The 22204-nt window shown below is 38.7% G+C and overlaps 1 long non-coding RNA gene across 1 annotated transcript; it reads right to left on the reverse strand.

Moving 5' to 3' along the window:
• Positions 1-329: 329 nt before the first annotated feature.
• On the reverse strand, positions 330-19635 carry LOC103662586. The gene is made up of 3 exons (XR_568478.2): positions 19542-19635; positions 16433-16507; positions 330-424 (listed from the first exon to the last, which is right to left on the reverse strand). It is a non-coding gene; the product is annotated as an uncharacterized LOC103662586 (long non-coding RNA).
• Between the last annotated feature and the right edge of the window lie 2569 nt (positions 19636-22204).

A 22204-nucleotide genomic window follows, 5' to 3' on the forward strand; every position in this document is an offset into this window, starting at 1 on the left:
TGTCTGCTAGAAATAGATCATGTTTCAGTTGCCACTAGGAACTTGAAATCAACTGTTGTTAAGAGTGTTTATACCATGGAAACTGATATGACAAACACTGCAAATCGGTGGTTGAGTTATTGTTTTGTTGATTGCCTCGCTTAAGAAAGTGATAGAGAAAATAATAATGCAGATTAAATCTTAAAATGTGTCTACAGCTATTACATAGTGAATACAAAAAAAAAAAAAATTACAGAAATATTCTCCCAAAATGTGGAAACTTACCCGGTTCCACAACTGACAAGATGCCACCCCACTGACAAACAATTGAAGATCCAACTTACCTCTACATTGTTTCCCATTCCTTTTACTCATTAGCAATGAATATATCAACAAGCATTCATGTTGGAACTACACTTGGTCATCAATTACAACCATGGGTTGGCTACAGAGGAGAGAGTTACAGCAAAAACAAAGAAAGCATTCTGTCAGAATCGACTGGCTATAAGGAATTTGTAATAAAAAGCATTGCGTATTTTATCATTATTTGTATGTTACACATCCTTTATTTCACTAAAATTTATAATACAATATATGTATATATTTTGCATAGCAGAATATTTTGCCATTAATCCAATTAAAGTACACCAATACCAAGCCTTTCTCAGGCATTTTCCATTAAGCAATTGCCAGTCAGTAGGACCTAGACCACTGGCAAAGATCAGGTTCTGTCTAATGTTTCAAAATGTCTCAGGATTGGCAACATCTTTTGGAGAGCTGGGGTGCTGGGGGAGGGGAAAAGGCGAATAGGCAGAGCCTAGATGCCAGGACATAAAATTCCTGTCTTCAGGCTTAAAAATTATCTAAGACATTATCCCTGGCTCAATACACTTGGAAGTAACTAAAGCAAATAGATCAGAAGGTTATCAAATTTTAAGGAAACTCTTTCACAAAAGAAATTTCAACCCTGGGGATGCCTGGGTGGCTCATTTGGTTAAGCATCTGCCTTTGGCTCAGGTCATGACTCCAGGGTTCTGGGATGGAGTGCTTGTGTCCCTCTGCCCCTCCCCCTGCTTGTGCGCTTTCCTCTCTCTATGACAAATAAATAAAATCTTTAAAAAAGAAAGGGAAGGAAGGAAGGAAGGAAGGAAGGAAGGAAGGAAGGAAGGGAGGGAGGGAGGGAGGAAGGAAGGAATTTCAACCCTGGCCTGTAACCATTCAAACTGAAAGAAAGAAAGAAAGAAAGAAAGAAAGAAAGAAAGAAAGAAAGAAAGAAAGAAAGAAAAGAAAAGAAAAGAAAAGAAAAGAAAAGAAAAGAAAAGAAAAGAAAAGAAAAGAAAAGAAAAGAGAAAATCCGTGGGTCTGAAAACCCACACCAGCAGGAAGAAGGCTTCCGAAACTGCAATCGCCCACCAAAAAGGGCCCCTGCCCCAGTGCTGACTTCAGATGCAGCCACGGAAGATGATGTCCCAGAAAGCAGAGATAGAGACCTAAAAGGACAATGGACAAGAGAGTTTAATCAGGGTCGACCAAATGAGCTAAGCCAAGAATTCACTTCTTCATGACCAGAGAGAGCGCTCACCTTCTGCTCAGAGGTATTGGATAATGAATATGACCGGTAATGGAGGCCAGTTTCTCCTCCTCCCCTTCCCTAACTGGGAATTTTTATTGGATATCTTGTTTCCATATCCATGTACATCTTTTAATTTATATGCTTTCATACCATAAGAAGCAACACGTAACCTAAAGGAAGAGATCGCATGTGATGCAGAGACCCTGGGCTTGGAGTAGGAGGCAGGGACTCAGAGAGATTTGGAGTCGTCTCCCTTGGGGAAGGAGTGACTTTGTTCTGTGCGTATATTCTTGATTTGTCTCGAATCATTAGTTCTGGGGGACATCAACTGCCACACAATGAGAACACGGAAGCAGTCCGATGACGTGGGGAAAAAAAGCACTCATAGACAGTTGCATAGTCAAAGGAATATTCGCCATAGTCAATAGTCATTCTTTCTTCCTTAGCAAGAGAACTCCTGATTTTTTAGCTGAGCATAGGGCAACTTATAAAGACTACATTCACATTACCTTATAAATCATATGTCCCCATGTTTTGTACCCTGTGTTTACAAGTAGCTAAGTGCTGACCATTGAGATGGAGGCAGTATTGTAGTTCCCAGGAAGATTCTTAAATGGCTGCTAGCACACTTTTCCTTTCTCCTTTCCTCCATCCCACAGCCTGGATTTCAGCTGTGATAACTAGAACCCTAACAGATATCTCAGACCATGCGGATGAGGACCGGATGAGGACCGTCACCTAGGGATGGTAGAGCCCAGGGCTGTAAGGATGAAGGCACCACCTTACCAGCCTAGGACTGCCTGCCCAAGTGTTTTTTTTATAGCATGATAGAAATAAACATCTACTGTTGCTTAAGCTGCTGCTATTTTGTACTGTCCTGTTACTACAGCCCAAACCAATTCTAACTGATACAGAAATAGATCAGAAAGTGTGTGTGTGTGTTTGGGGTGGGTGAGTGAGGAGGTGAGGTTTGGAATGGGCAAAGGAGTTGCACTGGCAAGGAAGGAGCAGAATTCAGAAAGAGAAGATACATTGGTGGGGGTGGATTTAAAAATATGCCCCCAAATTCTTGGACTCTCCTCTCTTCGAAAGGTGAAGTTTAGTTCTCCTTCCCTGATTTGTGAGCCAGAATTAATGATCTGCTTCTAATGAGTAGAATGTGTCTGAGTGATGGTTTGAAAGGCATTCTGGCTTTCATATTGATATCTGTTGGATCCTTAGCTCTGGGCAAAGTCAGACGCCATATAGAGAGCGGTCCATGTGGTGAGCTATGAGACCTTGGACGGCCAACATAAACGTGCCATGAGGAGGCCATCTTGGCAGCACATCGCAAGCCCCGTCAAGCCCTCAGATAACCACAGGCCCAGCCAACATCTTGACTGCAACCTCATGAACACCCTGAGCCAGGAGCAGCGAGCTGAGCTGCTGCTGTATTCCTGACCCACAGAAACTGCAATCATACATTTCTTTTTGTTTTAAGCCACAGGGTGCAGGAATAAATAACTATACATACGTTATCAAGTTGATACATTATGGATGGAGAAAAACATTGCAATGATGGAGTGGGATGGGAAGGTGTTTGCCAGTCTGGGACAGGACATCTGGGCTCTGACTTAATGCTAAGTTTTGCATATGACAGAGGAAGAGGGAGCAACGTTTAGTCATGCTGATCAGATGCAAATGTCTGCTTGGTTGGGGTTCAAGGTGTGAGCCAACTCCCTTCCAAGGGACCAACCTGTTGAAGCATACCCAATAGGGCAGGCTGGGAGGTGGAAACAAGACAGCGTCATTGACTAACTCCTAGGAAAACACCCTGTAATGAAGGCTTCTGATAGACTTGGAGACCCCATGGGCCTTCATACATCCTTCCTTCTGGATTTCAAGCAGCGCAGGCCTGAACTGCAATAATCCCAATGTGATAGGAAAGGGTTTCGGCCTAAGGTGAAAGTGGCAGAGGTGGAAAGAGGGGGATAGATTTGAGGTATGTTTTCAAGATAGAAATGACAGGTCTTACAGATAAGCGGGATGTAGGAAGTGTTTCTTCATCTTTCCCCGGCCAGGAATATTGGAGATTCTGCTTTTCCATTTTTCGACATCCCCTGAGTTGTTTCCTCCCCAAGGGAGGAGAAGGAGATGAAGTGAGAAGTCAGAGATCACTAGTCTTTGGACATCCTTTTCCTTGTGGATGGGATTGGGAGACACACTTCCTGTGCCCAGGCACAGCTGGTCCTCTGATGCTTACCATCACTCCGCAATATGGCACGATGCCACCACCTCCTAACTAAGTCTGTTCTTACTCCCTTCCAGTGCATTGTCCACACTGGCCAGCTTTTGTTTAATTTCCCCAAACAGCTCATTTGATTTACCTAAAGAGATTTGAAAGTCTATGTTGAGCCTACAACAATGGGGATAGAAGTAAGAAGCATTTCCAGTCACATTCACTGTTCCTTTGACACAGGAGTGGCATCGCCATTTTTATGATATAATACAGTCTATGTCTCACATTTCTCTCACTGGACTTTGTTGTTTGAAGTCACAAATATCTGCATCAAAAAAATACAGCCATGTAGATTTTCCAATTGTCTTAAAAATGGGAAAAGAATCAGTTGATAGAGATATTTTCCATTTTTGAAAGGCCTATTAAGAAATGAAACCAAAGAAATTCATTACAAGTTATGAAAAATGCATTGACTGACCTTTGAAGTTCATACAAGCTCTAAAAGAGCAGGATAATTAAAGAAGACAAGCAAAAAGCCCAAGAAAATATATGAAGCTTGACTAATGAGCATGTTTAAAATAAATAATGTATCTTCATGAGTTATTGATGATCTTATAATTCATGAATGCTGAGAAAAACATAACAAGAAATGATTTGTAAAAGGCCATCAAAAGCAAGTAAGAACATAATCAGCTCACTGCTTATCTTGTAACTGATTAAAGTTCTAAGAAACAATGAGAAAAAAAAAAGGAGTAATGGAGAAGGGTCTTTACTTGGTTGAATAATGTTCCCCCAAAATTCATGTTCACCCAGAAACTCGGAATGTGATCTTCCATAGCAAGGATCTTTGCAGATGTAATTGGTTGCAATGAAGTCACACTGATTAGAATGGGTCCTAAATTCAATATGACTGGTATCCTTATAAGAGGAGAGGACACAGAAACACAGAGGGAAGAAAGCCATATGACAACAAAGGCAGAGATTTAGTGATGTAGCTGGAAGCCAAGAAGGCCAAGGATTGCTAGCAATGACCAGAAATTAGGACAAAGGCATAGGAAGATTCTTTCCTAGAACCTCAGATGGAACATAGCCCTCTGACACCTTGATTGCAGATTTCCCTAACTCAAATACTGAATTCAATGTGTATATTTGCCAAAATGTGTGCGCCACGTATCTTTTAAGTCATAAATAGCCCAATATTTGAGTATCAGCCTTATTCAACAAATATCCAATGATCCATCAAAACCTAAGAATCCTAAAAGCTGGGTTTAGTAAAAAGGGGAAAAGTATAAATTATAGGCCTCAAGTAACTTCACTTGTTAGGAAAACAAATAATAACCAAGGAACTTAGTGTAATAAAAGAAAATGAATTATAAAGTACTCATTAGGCTGTAGTTAAGGTCCAAAGGGAAGATACCAATTATAATGGTTACTAAGCATTTTGAAAAAGGAGATGGGCTGAAGTCACTAGGTATGTTCTTCCTGGAAATCAAGAAACTTTGTAGAGCTGGAAACAATATTTGAGATTTGGTAAAGTTGAGTCAAAAAAAACTGGGAGGGGGTAAACATATTTAAACACATCCCTCTTTTGGAGAGCCACTGTAATGGTCTTGGATAACTGAGCCATTGCTCAAGCACTCTGTTTTGCTTTTCCTGATCTGCTCTCTATTTACATCTTCTTTGGAATTGTGACAGTCACAGTGGTCCACTAGTGTGGGGTTGGGATTAATCCTGATTCTGGAATCAATCATTATTAACTCTGAATAGTCTGAAGCCACTTGTGACTGTTAATAGCATCAAGGGATATAGATCAGTAACAAGGTATGAAAAGTGAAAAATGTGAAACAGTTTTGAAGCACATCATTTGAGTATAGGAGCTCATTTTTTTGCTTCAAATTAATCATTCTTTACTTAATAACACTATTCTGTACTCTCGTTAAATGTAACAAAACATGGAAATTATATTATTTTAAATTACATACCATCAGTTAAGGCTCAATTACCATTTACTTTAAAAGTCTATTATTTTATTTTATTTTTTAAGATTTTATTTATTTGTTTGACAGAGAGACAGTCAGCGAGAGAGGGAACACAAGCAGGGGGAGTGGGAGAAGAAGAAGCAGGCTCCCAGCCAAGGAGCCCGATGTGGGACTCGATCCCGGAACACCGGGATCACGCCCTGAGCCAAAGGCAGACGCTTAACGACTGCGCTACCCAGGCGCCCCTAAAAGTCTATTATTTTAAATTCAAAAATCAACCCTGTTCATATCCCAGTACACACCTGATTAAAACTGGTAAACAAATGCTTGGGAAGCTACCCTATGGTTGAATTAAATTATAATTAAGTGTACCTATCCTCAATTGTACAATCTTGTCATTTTTAAATTTTCATATTTCCATAATGCCATTAAAAATCTCATACTTCAGACCACCAGTGCATGTTAAAGTATGTAGATCAACAGGAAATTATCGTGAGTTTTATCTAGGCTCCAATAGTTCATTAAATTTGTTTTTAAAAAGCTAATGGACACCCAATGCTCAGATGTTGATTTCTTTTTTTTTTTTTTTTAAAGATTTTATTTATTTATTCGACAGAGATAGAGACAGCCAGCGAGAGAGGGAACACAAGCAGGGGGAGTGGGAGAGGAAGAGGCAGGCTCCCAGCAGAGGAGCCCGATGTGGGACTCGATCCCGGAACGCCAGGATCACGCCCTGAGCCGAAGGAAGACGCTTAACCGCTGTGCCACCCAGGCGCCCCCAGATGTTGATTTCTTACACCATTCTCCAGTAAAAGGAAGCAGAGAGAAATGGCTGATTCCAGGGATGGGGCAGAGAATATACAAGATGACCCTGGAGCATCTTGTAGTGCCAGAAAGTAAGGAAGTATTCAAAATGACTAAAAGATGAGCTTGTCCAAAGGACCTGGGAGCCATCCCAAAAAAACTCAAAATAGTAAAAGCTGGAATATTTGAACAATAAAATAGTGTAGTACTGGGTTATAACCCACAGCATAAAGTGTTCATGAACCCCATGATTGCCGTAGCTTGCTGCCTGGAGAGAATTTCCCGTTACAGAGCAGGAAGGGAGAACACAATCAAAGCCTGGATGTGCCCCAAGTTCAGAATTGGTGGAGGCCAAAGCAGCTGGTGTTCCTAGGACACAGTAACAGAGAAGAGCAAGCTCTGGACACCTGTAGAGGGATCCCCTCAGGTCTTTAGCTGAGTCCTAATCCAGGTGTGTGGAGGTTAGGAAAGAGACCAGCAGAAGGAAGGAAGCAGAACAACCCCTGAATCTCACAGAGGGCTAGGGGTAGTGTATTCCCACTGGCCAGGGTAGAAAGACCTACCACTTGGGACATCTAGGAAAATCCACAGAGAGACTGTCTCCCAAAGGGGCCACATGAGCCCTTTGTTGAACCTGCCTAACAAAGTTTCAAATCAGCCTTAAAAATGTCAAACTATTCAAGTAAATTAACTGCATCCCAGAATGAAGGCCAAAACAGTTTAAGAAATTCAAAAGTCTAGCATCCAATAAGGTAAAATTCACAATGTCTCGAATGTGATTTTAAAAAAGATACCAGCACAAGAAACAAGCGTCGTCAAGGATGTGGAGAAAAATAAACCCTCACGCACTTTTGGTGGGAATGCAAACTGGTGCGGCCACATTGGAAAACAGTATGGAGGTTCCTCAAAAAATTAAAAATAGAACTATCCTACAATCCAGTAATTGCACTACTGGGTATTTACGCAAAGGATACAAAAACACTCATTTGAAAGGATATATGCACCCCTATGATCATTGCAGCAGGATTTACAATAGCCAAGACATGGAAGCAGCCCAAGGGCCCACTGACTGATGGATGGATAAAGAAGATGGGTGTATATATACAAGAGAATATTGTTCAGCCATAAAAAAGAATGAAACATTGCCATTTGCAACAAGAGGGATGAGCTAGAGAGTATAATGTTAAACAAAATAAATCAGTCAAAGAAAGACAAATACCATATGATTTCACTCATATGTGGAATTCAAGAAATAAAACAAATAAGCAAAGGGAAAAAAAGACAAAGAGAGGGGCAAACCAAGAAACAGACTCTTAACTATAGAGAACAAACTGGTGGTTACCAGAGAGAAGGTGGGTGAGGGATGGGTGAAAGAAGTGATGGGGATTAAGAGTATACTTATCATGATGAACACTGAGCAATGAATAGAATTGTTGAATCACTACATTGCACACCTGAAACTAATATAACACTGTATGTTAACTATGCTGGAATTAACATAAATACTTAATAAAATAAAAAATTATCAGTCATACAAAGAAGCAAGAAAATATGATTCATAACAAAGAGAAAAACATTAAAAAAAAAACCAGACCAAGAAATGACACAGTTGATGGGATTAGTAGACAAGAGTGTTTAAAACAGCTGTTAAAACTTTATGTTTCAGAGGATGGAGAAAAGCGTAAGCATACAAGAAAACAAAAGGGAGATATAAAACACCCAAGTCAAATTTCTAGAGGTGAAAATGATAATATTTGAGATGAAAATTGCCCTGGATGAGGTTACCAGCAAATTAGACACTACAGAAAAAAGGTCAGTGAACTTGAAAACACAGTAAATAGAAACTACACAAAATGAAATCAAAGGGAAAAAAAGACTAAAAAAGTAAGTGGATCTGTAAAACATCAAGCAGCTTAACATATATGTAAGATTGGAGTCCTAGAACGAGAGAAGAGAAATGGAGGAACAAAGAACTTGTGTCTGGCATATATAAAGAACACTTAAAACTAAATAATAAGACAACTCAATCAAAAAAAATGAGCAATAGATTTGAATATACTCTTTACCAAGGAAAGAAGATACACAGCCCCAAAGCACATGAAAAGATGCTCAAAATCTTTAGTCATTAGGAAATTGCAAATTAAAACCACAAAATGATACCACTACACCCATTGGAATGGCTAAAATGAAAAAGACCAAGTGTTGGCAAGGATATGAAGCATTAGCGCTGTTATACAATGCTGATGAAAATTTTAAATAGTGCAGTCACTTTAAAAAACAATTTTGTGGTTTCTTAAAAGGTAAACATACACCCACCAACCAACAGAGCCAGTCCACTCCTAGGTGATTGTACAAGAGAAGTGAAACCATATGTCCCACAGAGGCTTACATACAAACATTCATTCATAGGAGTTGTAGTTACAATAAAATTTTTGAGTTATAGAAATGTGCATTATCTTTTATGTAGTGATGCTGTCATGAAATAATATGTCAGAATTAATTACATTATACATTTTAATTCTATGTAGTATACTGTATATCAATTGTATTTCAAAAAAACTGTATAACAATTATTAGGGAATAAGCAGAAATTTAAAAACATATAGAAATAGTTCATTTACAATTTCTGAGAAAAAAAAAAAAAAACAAGCGTGTTAGCCAGAATTATAAGATGACCCTCAAGTTTTCTGCCCCCTGGTGCACATGCCCTGTATAAATCTCACCCTATGAGTGTGGGTAGGATCTGTGAATATGTTGGGATATCACTCTTATGATTAGGTTACATTCTACGGTAGCAGTGAAGGAATTTCGCATATACAATTAGATCTCACATCAGTTAACTTTGAGTCAATCAAAGGGATTATCCTTGGTGGGCCTGACCTAATCAGGTGATCCGTTAAAAAGAGGATCCATAGGTAAGAAACCAAAAGCAGCAAGATGCTCTCCTGTTGGTCTCGAAAGAGTAACCCATCATGTGGCAGGGAATTGCAAGCAGCCTCTAGTTGCTGAGGGCCTCAGTCCTACAGACATAAGACCTGACTTTTTCTTACAACCACTGAGCTTGGAATAGAGCCTAGAGCTTTAGCTGAGACCGCAGCCCTGGCTGATGACTTCATTGCAGCCCTGTGAGATAGTGAGCAGAGAACCCAGTTAGGCTGTGCCCGGACTCTTAACCCTCTGAAACTGAGATAATTAATGTATGTTGACTTAAGCTACTAAGGCTGTGGTAATTTGTTACACAGCAATAGAAAACTAATATACATGAAAACTGCAGCAATGAAATGATGATATAAATGCTAGCCTGGAAATGAATGAATTACTGAATTGGACGAGAATACATTGTAGTTCACTCAGAATGCTGCTTAGAGGGGCGCCTGGGTGGCACAGCGGTTAGGCATCTGCCTTTGGCTCAGGGCATGATCCTGGCGTTATGGGATCAAGCCCCACATCAGGCTCCTCCGCTATGAGCCTGCTTCTTCCTCTCCCACTCCCCCTGCTTGTGTTCCCTCTCTCGCTGGCTGTCTCTATCTCTGTCGAATAAATAAATAAAATCTTTAAAAAAAAAAAAAAAGAATGCTGCTTAGAGAGATAAAGAGGTTAAGCACAATAAGAACAAAACTTGAAAGAGCATTTGTGAAATGTGAAGGATTGAACAGCTAGTGTGTGTGTGTGTGTGTGTGTGTGTGTGAGAGAGAGAGAGAGAGAGAGAGAAGTTGCACAAAAACAGAATGTAAAGACTGATGAAGAAGAAATATTTAGGAGATTCTGGATGTAATTTTCCTTTATTAAATAAATATGAGTTTTCCTGCCAAATGTACACTCTAGAGGTAAGAAAAATAGAGTCCACACTGGAATATCAAGAATAAAGAGAAACCCTTAAAATCTAAGAGATAAAAGACAAATTATTTTTGCAGAAAGAAAACAGTGTTGTGAGGAAGGGTAGGATGGAATCAGGTTTGTTTGTGAAAGATAACTGTAGCAAACCTTTAAGAAGAAAGAAAAACCTGGGAACAGTAGAAAGTGCATTATGCAGGAAAGAGGGAAATTAAAACCAGAGAGATCATGTAAAACAAAAACCAAAAACTTTCAATAGTCCAAAGGACAAAAGATAAAAGATGAGCCAGGGCAAAGAAGCATCATAGGTTTAAGAGGAAATTTTGGAACAAAAATACCATGCCTTTAGCAAAAGTAAATAAGATATATTGTGGGTGATAGTAACTTTTTGTTTTAATCTATTTCTGAAAGCCAAACAACAACAACAAACAAGATTTTAAACTACACATAACAATAACACCTCCAAGATGATTATGCATAAAACTTAATTTTGAGCATCTCCTTATTGGGTTTGCTTTCCATGTGATATCAGACATTTGATCTAAGAAAAACCCTGCAGTCAAAAGGATTTTTAAGAACTAAGGAAAGTGTTGAAAGTCCATTTCTATTATTCAGCAATGAAAGGATTTTTGGTACCTGATACATTGTCTTTCTTTAATTTCCAAACTGACAAATATTTTGATTTTATTGTGAGGCATGCCCCCCCCCCCCAATGTTTAGGACTATAGCAGTAACAGACTCCTTCCTAATATTGGAACAGCAGATTAATCCTCTTTCAAAGATATGTATCTATTTAACTTTTGCAGGACTTTCTTTTAGGAGGAATTGATAGGTGTTTTGAACATAATTTAATTCCTAATGGAATCATTTGTATAAAATTCTATGTAAGAGAAATATAATGTTGGAGATACGAAAGAAAGAACACAAGAGTGAAAATGAGAAAGGTTTATCTCTAGATCTGTCAGTCATTACATAAGAAATACAAAGTTCTCTAGGTTTGGGATTTCCACTTTTTTGAACAAGATTGTGGACTGGCTTATTTCTAAAGTTCCTTCCAGAAAAAACATAATTTAGCTTTGATGTTTAAATATAATACATGACATTTGCTTATTTTATGTTTGGGTTTAATTTTAATGCACAATGTTTTAATATTTCACATATAATTATTAACTTTTTATTATAAAATGGCACACATTTATAATGGAAGCTTTATAAAATATAGAAAGGTGAGGAGAAGAAAATATAATCACTTGTCTCCGCCTCTTAGATGGGAAAGAATTTTCCAGTATGCTAAAAGCTGTGGACCTGTCACTTCCCCTTACTAAATCATTAAACTAATCTGACCATCACGAAGGACTAATTCTCAGATTTTTTCTAAGATATTTATGTATTTGAAAGAGAGCAAGAGAGAGCACAAGCAGGGGGGAGGGACAGAGGCAGAGGGAAAAGCAGGCTTCTGGGATCATGGCCAGAGCTGAAGGCAGACACTTAACTGACTGAGCTCCCAGGTGCCCTAATTCCCAGATTCTGACACATTTTCTACTTCCATTTAGGTCTTATCAAAACTTAGTCTCAACTTCTATCTCCCCAAACTCCTAAAGCTGAATCCTGCAAAAGGCTCCCCCTCGAGCCTGGGTGGCCCTCCTCTGACCCTTGGCTGGAGGAGGTCTTAGAGCAAAAGCCCCTGAAGGGCCAAGGGGCCATCTGGTTCCTCAACCCTTTGAATTGGTCCTCAAGACCAAACCCTATTGTTTAGTTTATTTGATGACTCTGCTATTTCCCAAATCAATGTCTCGTACTAGGTTCTGTTCCTACTCAGAAACAACCAGGTTTGGTTAGATCATGTGGAGACTTTGCATATTTTTCCCTGACAGTGGTGAGGAGGGGTGAGGAGAGGATAACAATAACCTACTTTATGTTACAGGGAAGGCTTCAGGTCAACGGAAGTCTATTCCTAGTCAAATTTTGGGGAAGTCAAAAGTTCTATGTGGATTTTTGACTGGGTCAGGGTTATTGACCCCCGCGTTGTTCAAGGGTCATCTGTAATTGCAAACAATAAGGTATAATAAAGGCAAACATTAAATGTGCTAACAACTGAGAATTGAACAATCTGTCGTTATTATAGCGGTTTTAGACCATAGAGAGGTGAGTTCAGAATAAAGTGTTCTTGGAGGTACAAATCAGTTTTTTGGGGGTTCGGGTTGTTTGTTTTTAAAGAGTATTTATTTATTTGAGAGAGAGAGGGGAGGGAGGAGCACAGGGAGCGAGACTCTCAAGCAGACTCCCTGCTGAGCACAGGGCCCCATGTAGGGCTTGATAATGACCTGAACGGAAATCCAGAGTCAGACGCCCAAATGACTGAGCCACCCAGGCACCCCTCAAATCACAGTTTTTAATGGTGAAACTCATTGTGCAAAAAAGAAGCTGCAACAGGCTCAGACCATGGGCTGGACTTTGCAAAGTAGCCATGTCTGCTTTTTCATGACACTTATCTTTTTGCTTGTTAACTAGTAACTACTGGCTGAAAGAGTAATTATGTTATGTGTATTTTCTTCTTTCCAGACTGACTTCTTGAAAGCAGGGGTCAAGTTTTACACAACTTTGTATCCACTCTCCCCAAATCCTGTGCCCCAGTACTTAACGTTGGAGCCTTGCTTGTCTGTTTAATAACTGGGAGTTTATTTGAGCAAGGGTGGGGTGGGGTGCATAAAGGGTGAGAGTAGAACAAATGTAAGATATGTTTATTTTACAGATGGATACATGCCATTTTTATATCAATTTTTACCAATACCTTCCTAGCTTATATGGCAGGTGTTTCTCATATTTGATCATTGCACAAATCCCTTTTTCAAATTAAAACCAAAAGTTATCACCTATCCCTGTTGTTGGTGTCAATTGTGTTAGTATGTTACTTAAGCATATAAAAATTAAACCAACTATAAACCCTTACGATCATAATTCTTATACAACTATTAAAATTACAAGTTAAGTACAAACCAAATTTCAAAAACAATGAAATTCAAATGAACAACATGAATTAAAACTAAATTATGAGGTGCTTTACTGAAAATAAATGACTCTTTCACAACATGAATGTGGTACTAACTATAAATGGCACTATATTCCTGGTGTGATGCTTATTGCCCAGTGCGGGCTCACGGCTGTGGGCTACCTTCCAGAACAGTCACAGGTTTCTGCCTCTGTCAGTTGAATTGCATGCCCATCAAGAGTTTGCTCTGTTCCCCCATTCCCACCCTGGAGATGTTTATGCTAGTTGTACTTCTTAATTTTAATATGTATTTTAATCAAATATTTTACAGACTGATAGATAATTATGACAAGAGAAAAAGGTTGCTTCTCTAAAAAGTTCTTCAGATATTTTAAAAATTGAATGGCTAAATTGTTATATTAATACAGATGAGACAAACATAAAATATTGGCCCCAAAAATCTAGGCAATAATTGTTTCACAGTAGTTTTAAGTTCTCTATTTTAAAGAAACTGTGGCATTATGGGTATAAATTATTTAAGACATTGATTATGACAATCTAGTTATTGGACCCATGAGAAAGGTCTTGACCCTGTATTAAAATGCAGGTTAATAAATGTACATTTAAGTGGTTTACACTTAGATGTCTAAGGTACACATTACTTTACCAATGTTTCTAAGTGATCAATCTTTTATTTGCCAATGCCATATGCAAGAGTATAATTCTTGCATATTAAATCTAATTTCATCCTGTTCTTATCATTCTATGACAATACAAGTAGTACGATTTCCTGCTGCCTGTGCATTCCTAAACACAAATTAAAAATAGGGGACCTACATGTTACTGGTAGTTATTTCTTGCTATGGTGTGGCCTTCCAAAAAGTATTGGATATTATTTTTATATTAGTATAAATTTCTTGTAAAAACAAGCAAAGCCCAGTATGAGTGTCAGTATGAGAAAGCCTATAGAAGATAAAGCTAATCTCCAGGAAACCACTGAAAAGTTTATTTCACCATGTTTAAGTGACTTTTGCAAAGTTTTAGAGTGACAGATTAAGCAATAGACTGAAAGTGGATGATTTTTACCTTTAAAGAAAAGGCTCCAATTCTTTCTGGTGTATTAAGTTTCATATTGAAAAACTGGTATTATTCCATACCTCCTACACTTACTAATGTAAGCGTTAAGAAAAAAGAATTGTAGAACACAGCTGGTAGAAGTATAAATGACATCAACGTCCTGAAATGTCATTTGGCAGCTGGTCACAAAGCTTTATAATTTTCCATATATTTCAACCCAAAAAGTCTACTTCTTCAGATCCATCCCAAGGATATATATTGTGCACAGAGATATGCATAAATATTTTGTTAGAAGGGTGTGTGCTACGCACATAAAAAAATTAACATACAGGGCGCTTGGGTGGCTCAGTTGGTTAAGTGTCAGACCCTTGATCTCAGCTTGGGTCTTGATCTCAAAGTCCTGAGTTCAAGCCCCATGTTGGGCTCTATGCCCAGCTTTAAAAAAGGTTTTTTAAATTAACCTACAAAAAGAGTAAAAGTTAAGACTTGAATAAATTGTGGTGATATCCAAATAATGGACTACTATGCAGAAACAAAAATCCTACTGCATGAGACTAGTGCTGTTACTGAAAAATGTTTCGTGAAAGAAGCATGATAAAAACAGGATGTATGGCATGATCCTATGTGTATTTAAATATATTTGTTTATAGAGAAAAAAGCCTGGAAGGCATACACAAAACTGTTAAGAGAAATGTATACAGTTCTAGGATTATCTAGGAACTACTGGAAGGGACAAAGCAGACTGGATTCTAGTTAATCTGGAGTTCATATCCCAGTAGTAAATTGACCAAGGTAGCATATGGTATGTCATAGCATGCTGAGTACAGTGGGTAGTGAATGCCCAGGTGGAGGTCGGCAGGGTTGTTGTCCATATAAAGTGGTCCAGGAAGGCTTCCCTGACAAGGTGACATTTGGGCAGTGCCCTACATGCCCCCCAGAATGTGATGGAGGAGATGTTAAATGTTCTACTTTAAAAAAATCTTTCAGGGTACCTGGGTGGCTCGGTCGGTTAAAGCATCTGCCTTCGGCTCAGGTCATGATCCCAGGGTCCTGGGATGGAGCCCGCAGGGAGCCCGCTTCTCCCTCTCCCTCTACCTGCCACTCCCCCTACTTGTGCTCTCTCCCTCTCTCTCTCTGTCAAATAAATAAATAAAATCTTTAAGAAAGAGAAAAATAGTTAAGTTTATTGTTGAGAAACCTTGCAAAAACTAGATTACTGGAGTGAAAAAGTTACACATCACCAGTAATAACACACAGCACATCAGGAACCCCTGATACGATCCAGAGAGAAAGGCACATCACTTCTGTGGAATTCTCACCACAAGATGCACAGCCTCAATGTCGTCATAAGAAATTATCAGACAAACTCAAATTGAGACACAATCTACAAAAATAATGCACCAATACTCTCCAAGAAGCCTCAAGGTCATGAAAAACATGGAAAGGATGAGAAACCATCACAGATTAGAGGAGTTTAAAGAGATAGAGCAAATAATTGCAATGTGAGATCCTAGTTTTGATCCATTAACAGCAAAATAAAATTACTGGAAAATAAACAAGCAACAAAACTGGTGAAATCCAAAATTAAAGTCTGTAGTTTGGTTAGTGGAATTGTTTCAATATTAGTTTCTTTAGTTCTGATAAGCATATTGTAGTTATGTAAGATGTAAATATTAAGGAAAGTTTACTGGGGTGTATGGAAACTCCCTCTTTTCACAACATTTCTGTAAATATAAAATGATTTCAAATAAAAACTCTCTCTTAAACCTTAGTATAAATGTTGAAAATGTAAGGTCAAGGAAATCTCTCAGAAATGAGATCGAGGACAGAGAAGGAAAGTAAGGACAACAAGGATTTTAGAAGATTGGTCTAGGAAAACCGAAGAAAGAGAAAACAAAGATGAAGAAGTTATAAATGAAATAATTCAAAAAAAACTTTCCGGAACTTGAAGAACACAATTTCCAGATAAATGGACTTACCAGTTTCCAGTACAAAGCCCTACGCCAGGAAACATCATATTTCAGAACATGAGGATGAAGAGAAGATTCTTCAAGCTTTAAAGAGAGAAAAATATATATGCTACACATTAAAAAAAAATCAATATGGCTTCAGACTTCTCAAGATATGTTCAAAACTTTGAAGATAGATTCTAACTTCTTAATATCTATGTTTATTCCCATTTTTACCCTGAAAGCAGATGGGAGATTTCTGGAGCAGAGATCAGAGTTGTTATTACTTACAGCAATAACTGCATCAGTGCCCCACGCCCATGGCCTACGGATCACATGTCGGGAGCCCAATGTCACCCTGCACAGAGAGGGTCTGCCTGAAGTTGTGAATCTAGGAGTGTTTACAGGGCCCAAAATTGACCCTTCTTCTCAGAGGAGCTCAGAAGTTTTTGATCCCTAGTTGTTAATAATCCTTTGGGATATAAATGACAGGCTCCAGGGCTCTGCCTGTTCACCCCTTTCAAATGGGAACACATTGGGGGATCAAGCTCCAAGTCTTTCTGGAGGTAACTGGCTATTCAATTATCCTTTAGCCTCCAAGGCTAGTTTCTCGACCCAGCTGCCATTAAAAGTTTGCTCGAAAAGCTCTAACGGTGCAGGAACGTGAAATTATTCACTTCCTGACAGGTTATTTTCCGATCTAGAATTCTAGCCCCAGGCCAACCATCAATAAGAGTGAAGGTAAAATGAATCTCCAAAAGTTCACCTTCTGCTCACTCCTCAGATTGCGGATGTGCTTCTCCACCAGAGCAAGAGAGTAAATCAAGAAAAGAGGACAGCATGAGATACAGGAATACTTTTTACAGCAAAATTTGCATCTCTTTTAGATGCATCTCAAAGTCTGAGAATGGCCTTAAGTAAGGCCCAAGTTTAGTTGCATTATGTCAAGTGTGGTTTGAGTGACTTTGCTAGGAGTCACAACAGTGTGTATGGAATCATTCACATTCTCTTCGTTTTGAAAAGTGGCACAAACTTGAGAGATGGTCACCAGTTCCGAACACCCCTTTCCTACTATTTCCTACAGGTATTGAGGAACCCGGATGTTGTGAGCTCCTATGGTGCCCAGGTGGAGTTATTAGGTAGGCAAACCAAGCAATTACATTCAAAATGCCTGGGGTTTTATCCCAACTAATTAAATAATTGCAATAGACTTGAATCCCAAAATAACCTTAAAGACCATCTAATACTCGCCTCCTTTTTAAAATAGGGAGGTGATTCAGGAAGATCAAATCAGTTGCCCAAAGTTTGTACAGGCAATTCAAAGCAAAGAAGAAACTGAAATTCAGGAGTCCCCTCTTTTTGCTGATGGACTTAAAACAATGATAATTGTGTTTCCCATGCGTAAGAACTTTCCAGAGATGATTCACCTAATTCTCCCTTTATTATATCTCATGTTACAGATGAGGAAACCTAGGAAGGTTCAGTAACTTGTCCAAGGCCACAGAGTTCATGATGGAGCGAAGATGCCCATTCAGGCAGTCTGCACACAGAGCCCACACTCTAAGTTACTATGCTGGATTGTGTCACTCAGACAAAGAGTTTCAAAGTTTTTCAGTAGGGAAAATATCCCCACAAAACTAGCTTCAGAGATTTTAGTCAGAAATGCAGTGCCCCAGCTAAAAATTCAGGTACTATAGAACAAGAGCAGAAGGAATACTGGAAGATAACTAATAGATAGTTATGCATAGTAAAAAGAAGAATCAACAGGGACGCCTGGGTGGCTCAGTCGGTTAAGCATCTGCCTTTGGCTCAGGTCATGATCCCAGGGTCCCAGATTGAGTCCTGCATCGGGCTCCCTGCTCGGTGGAGAACCTGTTTCTCCCTCTGCCTGCCGCTCCCCCTTCTTGTGCCCTCTCACTCTTTCTCTATGACAAATAAATAAATAAAATCTTAAAAAAAAGAAAGAAAGAAAGAAACAACAAACATTAGGAACTCAGGAGTTTTAAGTCCAATCTTTCAAATCTTCCTCTTTTATATTAGGAAGTTTTAGAAAAAGCCAAAGCTTTGTATAAACTAAATAGACTATATATATATATATATATATTTATTTAATTATTCTACTCCAGGCTGCTTATAGTTTGGAGATTAATCTATCTGCAGTTTGCAGAATCAAAGAACTTAGATTTAATTCTATTTTATTTTTGCCTGTAAATGAGAATGATATTTACCTTTTAATATTGTGAACTAATTACTGTAAACTATAAGGCAGTCTGTAGACGTCAGCTGTATTAATTAGCATAGTCTAGTTCCACCCTATCACCAAAGTTAAACTGTGTTCTCTGCATTAACATATCACTTAAAAAAAATAAGAAAACTCTTATGATCTCATAATTCACGCAAGTGACTTTGCAAAAATAATGATTAATTATATAGCACCTAAAATTAACTCATCCCTGCCATTTTTCATTCTTCTTTTCTCAAGCCCACATTTTATTCCAGGGTATCCAGACTGTTAAATATGATCTTGTTGGCACTAATCAGGTCAACTGGTCCAGTAACCTTCCAGTCTGGCTAATATTTCCTGTTTCTTATTGGCTAAAGAGTGTGGGAAGATTTCAGAAACAGAACAGCTGACGCCTTCAAAATTGTAGGAGAAATGGCACTCACACACATACCCATGATTTACATTGAATTATGGAAACAGCATAAGAATGAAGTGTAATTAAGGTTCCCAACAATTAACCTTCTAACCATCTTTGTCACCCTGCTTGAGGTCAGTAATATTTTAAATCAATTATATCTGATCTTCAAACTCATCTTTAAGCTCAATTTCTTATCTATTACTTATGGAAAAGAACAGAACAAATTTATCTTTTGAAATAAGCAAGAGTGCTGTAAACTGCAGGAACTCACCATTTGTACTTTAGCTGAAGAAATTAAGAAAGATTATGCAACTAGCCCAAGATGGTGACATAGCTTGAAAGACAGATTTAGAATGTGAATTCAAGTTTTCTAGAACTTCTTGGAGAAGGGGTGGGAGGAGGGGCAGGGGAGAGCTCCTAACATAGATAAACATTTTACAGTTAATTTTGGCACCAAACTGGATGGCCTTTGGCCTGATGGGGTTTTTCCAGCTCACCAGATAATGGAACATGTGAAGAAGGCTGATGGGTAGCTTCATGCTGTGCTGCAAGCATCTGCGACCTTCTATCTGCAGGGTTCTAGATTACTCAGGGGCAGCCTCTACATCTGCAGCAAGATAAAACAATGTTGGTGTATTTGGTTCTTTGCATGGGAAATGTCTTGGAGAGGTCAAAATACTGGGACTCATTTATTATAGAAACCTAGGGGCAGCTGTTTGCAAAAATGTCCCTCTCTCCCTTCCAGCCGCCTCCCTAACACTAGCCAAAGTTTGTAAGGGTGCGTGCGTGGCCACTGTTGCTCCTTTCCTGGTTTAAGGGCATATTGACAAAGTGGCTGAGGGCCCAGGATCTGGAGGCAGATGGACCTGATCTGTTCTGACTCTGACAACTTGACATTGGCAGGATTTTTAACTTCTTCGAATCTTGGTGTCTTTGTCGGTTAATAATGCATTCCTCAGAGAGGTCATTAAGCATACAAAGAGATTGTATATATAGTGCCTGAGATCTGGTAGATACTCAACATATGCTAGATTTTATTAAATTCCTGATCCTCTTGACTATCCAATGACGGAGGTTCAACGTGAGATGTGAAAACAAACAAGCAGACCCATCAGAATCACCTACAGAAATCATCTTTTTAAGGCTTCTGCTCTCTGATTGAAAACAGAAAATGATTACATTCCAAATAATTTTAATAGCCTAAGATGCTTTCGCAAATCTCCCATCAGAATGATGGGCTGTCTCACGGCGACCTGAAACCAACAGAAGAAATACCTTTTCTATTCAGGTTTCCGTTAGCTTATTTGCTCTCCTACCCTCTGCACATTGTCATCCTTCTTGTCGGTGGGCTCTAAGAGAATACCTGCGGACTCTCGGCTGTCTTTTCAGAGCTGGTGCTGAGCTGGACTGCTCACCAAGCACCCTCCGTTAGAACCTTCTGAGTTATTAATATACTTGTTAAAAATTGCTGGAAGCCCAGGTTATTGTTCTTTCACACGTATAATTTTCTTTGCATCAGTAACCTTTTGTGATGCCAGGATCTATTATTTTTAAGAAATATACCTTAATCTCATATTACCATTCTTTTTTCCAAAATTACCCATGAGAGACAATGAGAATCATTCCATGGAAATGGTAATATTTAGCAAATACGTTTCCAGCATATATTCAAAAAAGTCATTTGAGAATGTTCATTTTGGTATCACACATTTCATGACCATTTATCTAAACCCCTTACTTTCTGAAGTATGTTCTGTGAACTGGATTAAAAGACATACCACAGCAGATTTTTTTAAAAAGCATTTTGCTTATTTTTGATAATTATTTGTAAATCTTTGTAAAATTTTGTAACACTTAGAAAGGCAATCATTTAACTCCACTCTGAATAGGAAGTTCCATGAGGTGGGACTGGCTTCAGTCTTGTTGCATGCCCAACACCTGGTCCGATGCCGGGCACACAAAGGGCATTCGATAAACATTTGTTGACTGATACACTTTAATCTTACTCTGGAGGAAGAATTTTATGTAAGATTAATGGAAATATCCTCAAAAGAAGAGCAAAGTGATTTAGTAAACTGGTATTCTGGAACTAAAAGGAAAACCGAAATTCTTGGGGAATAGTGTTACCTCTTCGGGGAGAAAGCTATAGATCATTTTAGAATTCATATAAAACTAGGAAGGGAAAGGTTGAGTTCGTTCTGAAATACACCCAAATTTAGAAAAGCAAATATAAATATATCCAAAAAATTAAGTGATTTCCAAGTGCCTGGCTGGTTCAGTCAATAGAGCATATGACTCTTGATCGCAGTCATATGTTCAAGCCTTACTTGGTTGGTGAGTTTACTTAAAAATAAAATTAAAAAGGGGTGCCTGGTTCACTCAATTGGGTAAGCATCTGACTCTTGGTTTCAGCTCAAGCTGTGATCTCAGGATTGCGAGAGGGAGCCTTGTGTCAGGTTCTGTGCTCAGCGCTAGAGTCTGCTTGGGATTCCCCCCTCAGCCCCTCCCCCCTTGCTCTTAAATAAATAAATAAATAAATAAATAAATAAATAAATAAAAAGTAAATTTTAAAAAATTAAGAGATTTCATTATGAAACTCAAGAGCCAGCTCTCAAAATTGCAACTGAGACCCTGCCATCGGATAATCCCCCCAGAAAGGAGGGAGCCATCTAGAGGGCAGTGTTTACACTTGACTACATGCCAAGGATCCGTGCAAAAGATGGGAGATAACAAAACCCAAGACAACTCTGAGATGAATGTATGAGTTTGTGAGAACCAAACCATGAATGTGTTGAAGATTACAGAAATGCTAAAATACACGTAGCTTCTGTAGACACTTCCAATCAAGAAGACTCCATGAGGTTCAGGTCTACAGCTTGGGGCTAAGGAGTACAGACCTGACAGATGTCAAAAGAGAACTTTCGCTTCTACTTCTTTAGTGAGAATGTGTTTTGGGAAGAAGGGAACATTTATGGTGTACCTAAAAAGTGGTAGGTGCTGGGCTAAATATTCCATACTGGTTATCGCATTTGATCTTCACAGCAGCCCATGAAGTAGAAATCCCCATCATGATTTTAGAAATGGCAAAACTAAACTAAAGCTCAGAGCAATTAAGAACGTCCCTAAATGTACATGGTAATTGCTAAGCAGAGCCAGAATC

The sequence above is a fragment of the Ursus maritimus genome, unplaced genomic scaffold (genome assembly GCF_017311325.1).
Source record: "Ursus maritimus isolate PB19 unplaced genomic scaffold, ASM1731132v1 scaffold_18, whole genome shotgun sequence".
NCBI lineage: Eukaryota > Metazoa > Chordata > Mammalia > Carnivora > Ursidae > Ursus > Ursus maritimus.